This window comes from Lolium rigidum, chromosome 5 (genome assembly GCF_022539505.1).
Source record: "Lolium rigidum isolate FL_2022 chromosome 5, APGP_CSIRO_Lrig_0.1, whole genome shotgun sequence".
Lineage (NCBI taxonomy): Eukaryota > Viridiplantae > Streptophyta > Magnoliopsida > Poales > Poaceae > Lolium > Lolium rigidum.
In genome coordinates this window covers 111,615,007-111,621,155 of record NC_061512.1, presented here as the reverse complement: position 1 = coordinate 111,621,155, position 6,149 = coordinate 111,615,007, and positions in this window count along the sequence as shown.

The window sequence follows — 6,149 nt, the reverse complement described above, 5'->3', positions numbered from 1 at the left end:
TACGGTTCGCGAACTATGCGGACATGGTTGAGTCCTCTCTCCGACCAATAACCAATAGCGGGATCTGGAGATCCATAATGGCTCCCACATATTCAACGATGACTTAGTGATCGAATGAACCATTCACATACGATACCAATTCCCTTTGTCACGCGATATTTTACTTGTCCGAGGTTTGATCATCGGTATCTCTATACCTTGTTCAACCTCGTCTCCGACAAGTACTCTTTACTCGTACCGTGGTATGTGGTCTCTTATGAACCATTCATATGCTTGCAAGCTAATTAGACGACATTCCACCGAGAGGGCCCAGAGTATATCTATCCGTCATCGGGATGGACAAATCCCACTGTTGATCCATATGCCTCAACTCATACTTTCTGGATACTTAATCCCATCTTTATAACCACCCATTTACGCAGCGGCGTTTGATGGAATCAAAGTACCTTTCCGGTATAAGTGATTTACATGATCTCATGGTCGAAAGGACTAGGTAACTATGTATCGAAAGCTTATAGCAAATAACTTAATGACGTGATCTTATGCTACGCTTAATTGGGTGTGTCCATTACATCATTCACATAATGATATAACCTTGTTATTAATAACATCCAATGTTCATGATCATGAAACTATGATCATCTACTAATCAACAAGCTAGTTATACAAGAGGCTTACTAGGGACTCCTTGTTGTTTACATAACACACATGTATCAATGTTTCGGTTAATACAATTATAGCATTGTATGTAAACATTATCATAAACACAAAGATATATTATAATAACCATTTTATTATTGCCTCTTGGGCATATCTCCACAGTATGTCATACACAATATAGCTTCAAAGTTCTGACACTATCGGAACTACACCAAGTTCTCAAAGAACTTCTCGACTTTAACATCCTCAATCATTGTCAAAACAATGACATACTCTGCATTCTTCTGTAGAATCCGTCACAATATTTAGAACTCATCTAAATCTAGCATAGACTTATTCTAGCTCATTGTGCTACCTTTTAAACAACACTTAGCCTAATTGAGATTGAAATTCATTTTTATATGTGACCAAACTAATATCGGTGTAACACCTTACAGCGATTTGTTTGTCATTACCCCATACAAAATTATATATATATCCTTGATTCTTCTAAAGTACTCAAGGATATTCCTACTGTTGTCCAATAATCATCATATGAATCATTCTGGTATATGCTCCTAACTCTTTAGAGCACAGGACATCTGATTATGTACATATTATTCGTGATCTAAAATCACTCATGTGGTTTTACTCATTGAGTGTCAAATAAACTTAAGTCTTGTTAAACCTTCACATGAAAAGAACACCTTCTTAATATTTTATATTGAACTACTTCAATACTCATTCTATGTACTTTTAACTTAAACTTATTATGTGTTTCAATCTATCTTCATAGATGTTGACACTAAATATGTTTCAGTTCATATCCTTTCATTGAAGTTAATTCTCAATGAAACCTTTTTAATCAATTATATAATTACATTATTTATAATCAATGATATGTCATCTACATAAAGTATAATAAATATGTCTCAGCGCTCCCACTCAATTTCTTGCAAATGCAAGCATCTTCATCGTTTCTGATGAAATCAAAAACTCTTTGACTATTTCATCCGGTGAAGATTCCAACTCCGCGATACTCACTTCATCCAATTGAAGTTCATATACCTATCTAGTATTCCACGAACTAGCAAAACTCTTGGTTGTATCTTGTATACACCTTTAATACACACTTCTGTTAAGTAATGTATTTTGCCATCCTACTAGCATATCTCATAAAAGAAATATGTAGCGATTACTACAATAATACACATAGACTATAAGCATTGCTACGGAAGATCTAATCTTATCGTAATCAACTCTTTGAACTTTGTCGTAAACAACTTTTCGACAAGTCGAGCTTCTTCAAGGATATTCCATCCAAGTCCATCAATTTTATAGATCCATTTACTTTCAAAAAGTATTCACCTATCATGGATTTCATGGCGCATGGCCATTTTAACGGAGTTAGGGCCCATCATAACTTCTTTGTTTGTAGTTGGTTTATCATTGTTCAAAATCAATCCTTTGTCCACAAATCATTTATTTGATCACAAAGTAAACCATACCTACAAGGTTCAATAAGTACTTCGATCTCCATGGCTAAAACACTTTGTAGTCATGGAAGCTATGATCGTCGTGGTCGCTTCCGGAAGCAATTTCCGATGCTGCGCTACTCTGATCATTATGCTCAGGTTCATAAACCTTATTGATACGTCCATTTTGCATCACTATTTTATATCATAATTTACTGTTATTCATTGATATATTTCATATTTAGAGATGATACTTATGTTATTTCATCTATTTTGCATGTTTCATGATTATTGGAGAATCGCGCACCGGAGTCAGGATTCTGCTGGAAAAAGCACCGTCATAATGCAATATTTCGGAAGATCAGCAATTGACGGAAATTGTACGGAAAATCTTATTTTTCCAGAAGACAGAGGTAGCCAAAAGGAGGAGCCGAGGAGGGCCGCCATGGGCCCCCCATAGGCCGGCGCGGGCCCTGCCTTGGCCGCGCCGCCATGTGGGGAGGGGGCCCACAACCCCCTCTGGCCTCCTCTCCTTCGCGTACTTCTTCGTCCCGAAAACCTAAGCTCCAGAGGATAGTCGCGAAGAGTCACAGCCGCCTCTGCGGGGCGGAAAACACCAGAGAGAAATGAGCTCTCCGGCAGGCTGAAATCCGCCGGGGAAATTCCCTCCCGGAGGGGGAAATCGACGCCATCGTCATCGTCATCGAGCTGGACATCATTGTGATCATCATCACCATCATCTCCATCATCATAACCGCCATCTCCACCGCTGCACCTCATCACCTCTGTAACAATTAGGGTTGGATCTTGATTGTTTGATAGGGGAAACTCTCCCGGTATTGATTTCTACTTGTTATTGATGCTATTGAGTGAAACCATTGAACCAAGGTTTATGTTCAGATTGTTATTCATCATCATATCACCTCTGATCATGTTCCATATGATGCCTCGTGAGTAGTTCGTTTAGTTCTTGAGGACATGGGTGAAGTCTAAATGTTAGTAGTGAATTATGTTGGTTAGTATTCAATGTTATGATATTTAAGTTGTGGTGTTATTCTTCTAGTGGTGTCATGTGAACGTCGACTACATGATACTTCACCATTTATGGGCCTAGGGGAATACATCTTGTATTCGTTTGCTAATTGCGGGGTTGCCGGAGTGACGAAACCTGAACCCCCGTTCGTATATCGATGCGGGAGGGATAGCAGGATCTCGAGTTTAAGGTCTGTGGTTAGATTTATCTTAATTACTTTCTTGTATTTGCGGATGCTTGCAAGGGGTATAATCACAAGTATGTATTAGTCCTAGGAAGGGCGGTGCATTAGCATAGGTTCACCCACACAACACTTATAAAAACAATGAAGATTAATCAGCTATATGAAGCGAAAGCACTAGAATAAATTCCCGTGTGTCCTCAAGAACGTTTGGTCATTATAAGTAAACAAACCGGCTTGTCCTTTGTGCTAAAAAGGATTGGGCCACTCGCTGCAATTATTACTCTCGCATTTTGCTTACTTATACTTTATTCATCTGCTATATCAAAACCCCCTGAATACTTGTCTGTGAGCATTTACGGTGAATCCTTCATCGAAACCGCTTGTCAACACCTTCTGCTCCTCGTTGGGTTCGACACTCTTATTTATCGAAAGTACTACGATACACCCCCTATACTTGTGGGTCATCAAGACTATTTTCTGGAGCCGTTGCCGGGGAGTGAAGCGCTATTGGTAAGTGGAATTGGTAAGGGAAACCTTTACTGTACGTGCTGTTTTTATTTTTGCCTGCTGCTATAATTCATTATGGAGGGGTCTTCTCTTGAATTCCTCTTTGGAAAATCTACTACTACTGCAAAGGTAGTGGATGAGGCGCTATGTGAGAAAGAGGTTCCATACAAAATACCTATGAAAATTATTGAACGTGTTGTGGATAACCGCTATGAAGGGGATGGAACTGTCCATCCTGGTGATCATTTACTGTTTTTACATGAATTATGCGGGTTATTCAAATGTGCGGGTATTGCTATGGATGAAGTTAGGAAGAAACTATTCTCTATATCGTTGTCTGGTAAAGCAGCGCATTGGTATAAATTGCTAAAGAATAGGGATTCTCTTGATTGGGAGGACATTGTGCCTTTATTTTATTCCAAATTCTATCCTCCAAGTGAAATTCACAAAGATCGGAACCGCATATATAATTTCTGGCCTCATGATGGAGAGAGTATTGCCCAAGCATGGGGGAGATTGAAGTCTTTAATGCTCAAATGCCCCATTCATGAGCTTCCTGGTAATATTATTATTGATAATTTCTAAGCAAGATTGTCTTTTCAAGATAAGACTTTGCTCGGATACTTCTTGTTCTGGATCATTTACACGCAACAAAGAAGAGTTTAAAAGGGACCTTCTTGATCGGATCCGGGAGAATACTGAAGGATGGGAGAACGACAAAGATAGAGAGTCAGGTATAAACTATGATTATAAATGCATTGAAGTTTTTATGGATACTGGTAAATTTCGTAATATGAGTGCTACTTATGGTCTTGATTCTCAAGTCGTTGCAAATTTCTATAAAGCTTTTGCCTCTCACTTTGAATTGCCTAGGAAGAATTTTGATAAGTATCATGAACCGTATAAAGATAAAACTGATCCATCTATAAATAAATGTGCTATAATTGAAACTGTTGATCATATTCTTCCTGAAGCTTATATTGAAAAAACTCCTTTACCTGCTAAAATGAAGGAGTACTCTGTTATAACTAGTGCGGTTAATAAAAGTGCAAAGAAACCTATAGAACCTGAAGAATAAATAAAGGTTGAACCTGCTGTTGCAATAGTTAAAGATCTTGTGACTGAAAATGTAGAAGATGGTCATATTATTTTCTGTGAAGATGCTTCTAGTATTGTTTCGCATCCTAATAGGTCTAGGAAAGCCAGTGTTCCTATGCTCTCTGTTAGAATTGGTGATCATTGTTATTATGGTTTATGTGACATTGGTGCAAGTATTAGTGCCACTCCTTATGAGCTTTATACGGAGATCATGCATGAAATTGGTTCTTGTGAGCTTGAAGATATTGATGTGGTTATTCGGCTAGCTAATAGAGAAACTATCTCTCCTATTGGTATTGTTCGAGATGTGGAAGTTCTATGTGGTAAGATTAAATATCCTGCTGACTTTTTGGTACTTGGTTCTGCTGCTAGTAAGTCTTGTCCTATTATTTTTGGTAGACCTTTCCTAAACACTTGTGGAGCTGTTATAGATTGCAAGAAGGAAAACATTATGACTAAATTTGCTGGTGAATCTTATGAGTTTAATTTCTCTAAATTTGCCAAAACTCCTTATAAAGCTGATTTGCCTAATAATGATTTTAGAGTTGAACAGTGTGCGTCTATTGCTCTTGCTCCTAATAATCCTTTGCAGCAATATTTGGAGGATAGTGAGAGTGAAGTCTTTAGGGAAGAAACGAATGAGCTTGATGAAATTTTCCTTCGTCAACCTATTCTTAAACATGACTTGCCGGTTGAAGATTTAGGTACAACACCACCACCGAAGGAAGATCCTGTTTTTGATTTAAAATCGTTGCCTGATAATCTTAAGTATGCTCATATTGATGATAAGAAAATATATCCTGTTATTATTAGTTCTATGCTTTCAGATATTGAGGAAGAAAGGTTATTGGAAATATTGAAGAAACACAGAGGAGCTATTGGCTACACTCTTGATGACTTGAAGGGGATTTCTCCCTCTATTTCCAACATGCTATCAACATGGAAGATGATGCAAAGCCTGTTGTTGAACATCAGCGTCGTCTAATTCCAAAGATGAAGGATGTGGTAAGGAATGAGGTATTAAAACTTCTTGAAGCTGGTATTATATATCCTATTGCTGTTAGTAGATGGGTGACATAGGCATCCCAAATGGGCCTGCCGAAGATAGTACCCGGGGTTTACTGAAGGCCCACTACCCGAAGAATAAGAAGATTCGGGAGCCCAAGATATATTAAGGAAAGTTAGAGTTGTAATAGGAAGTGTTATTTGTAAT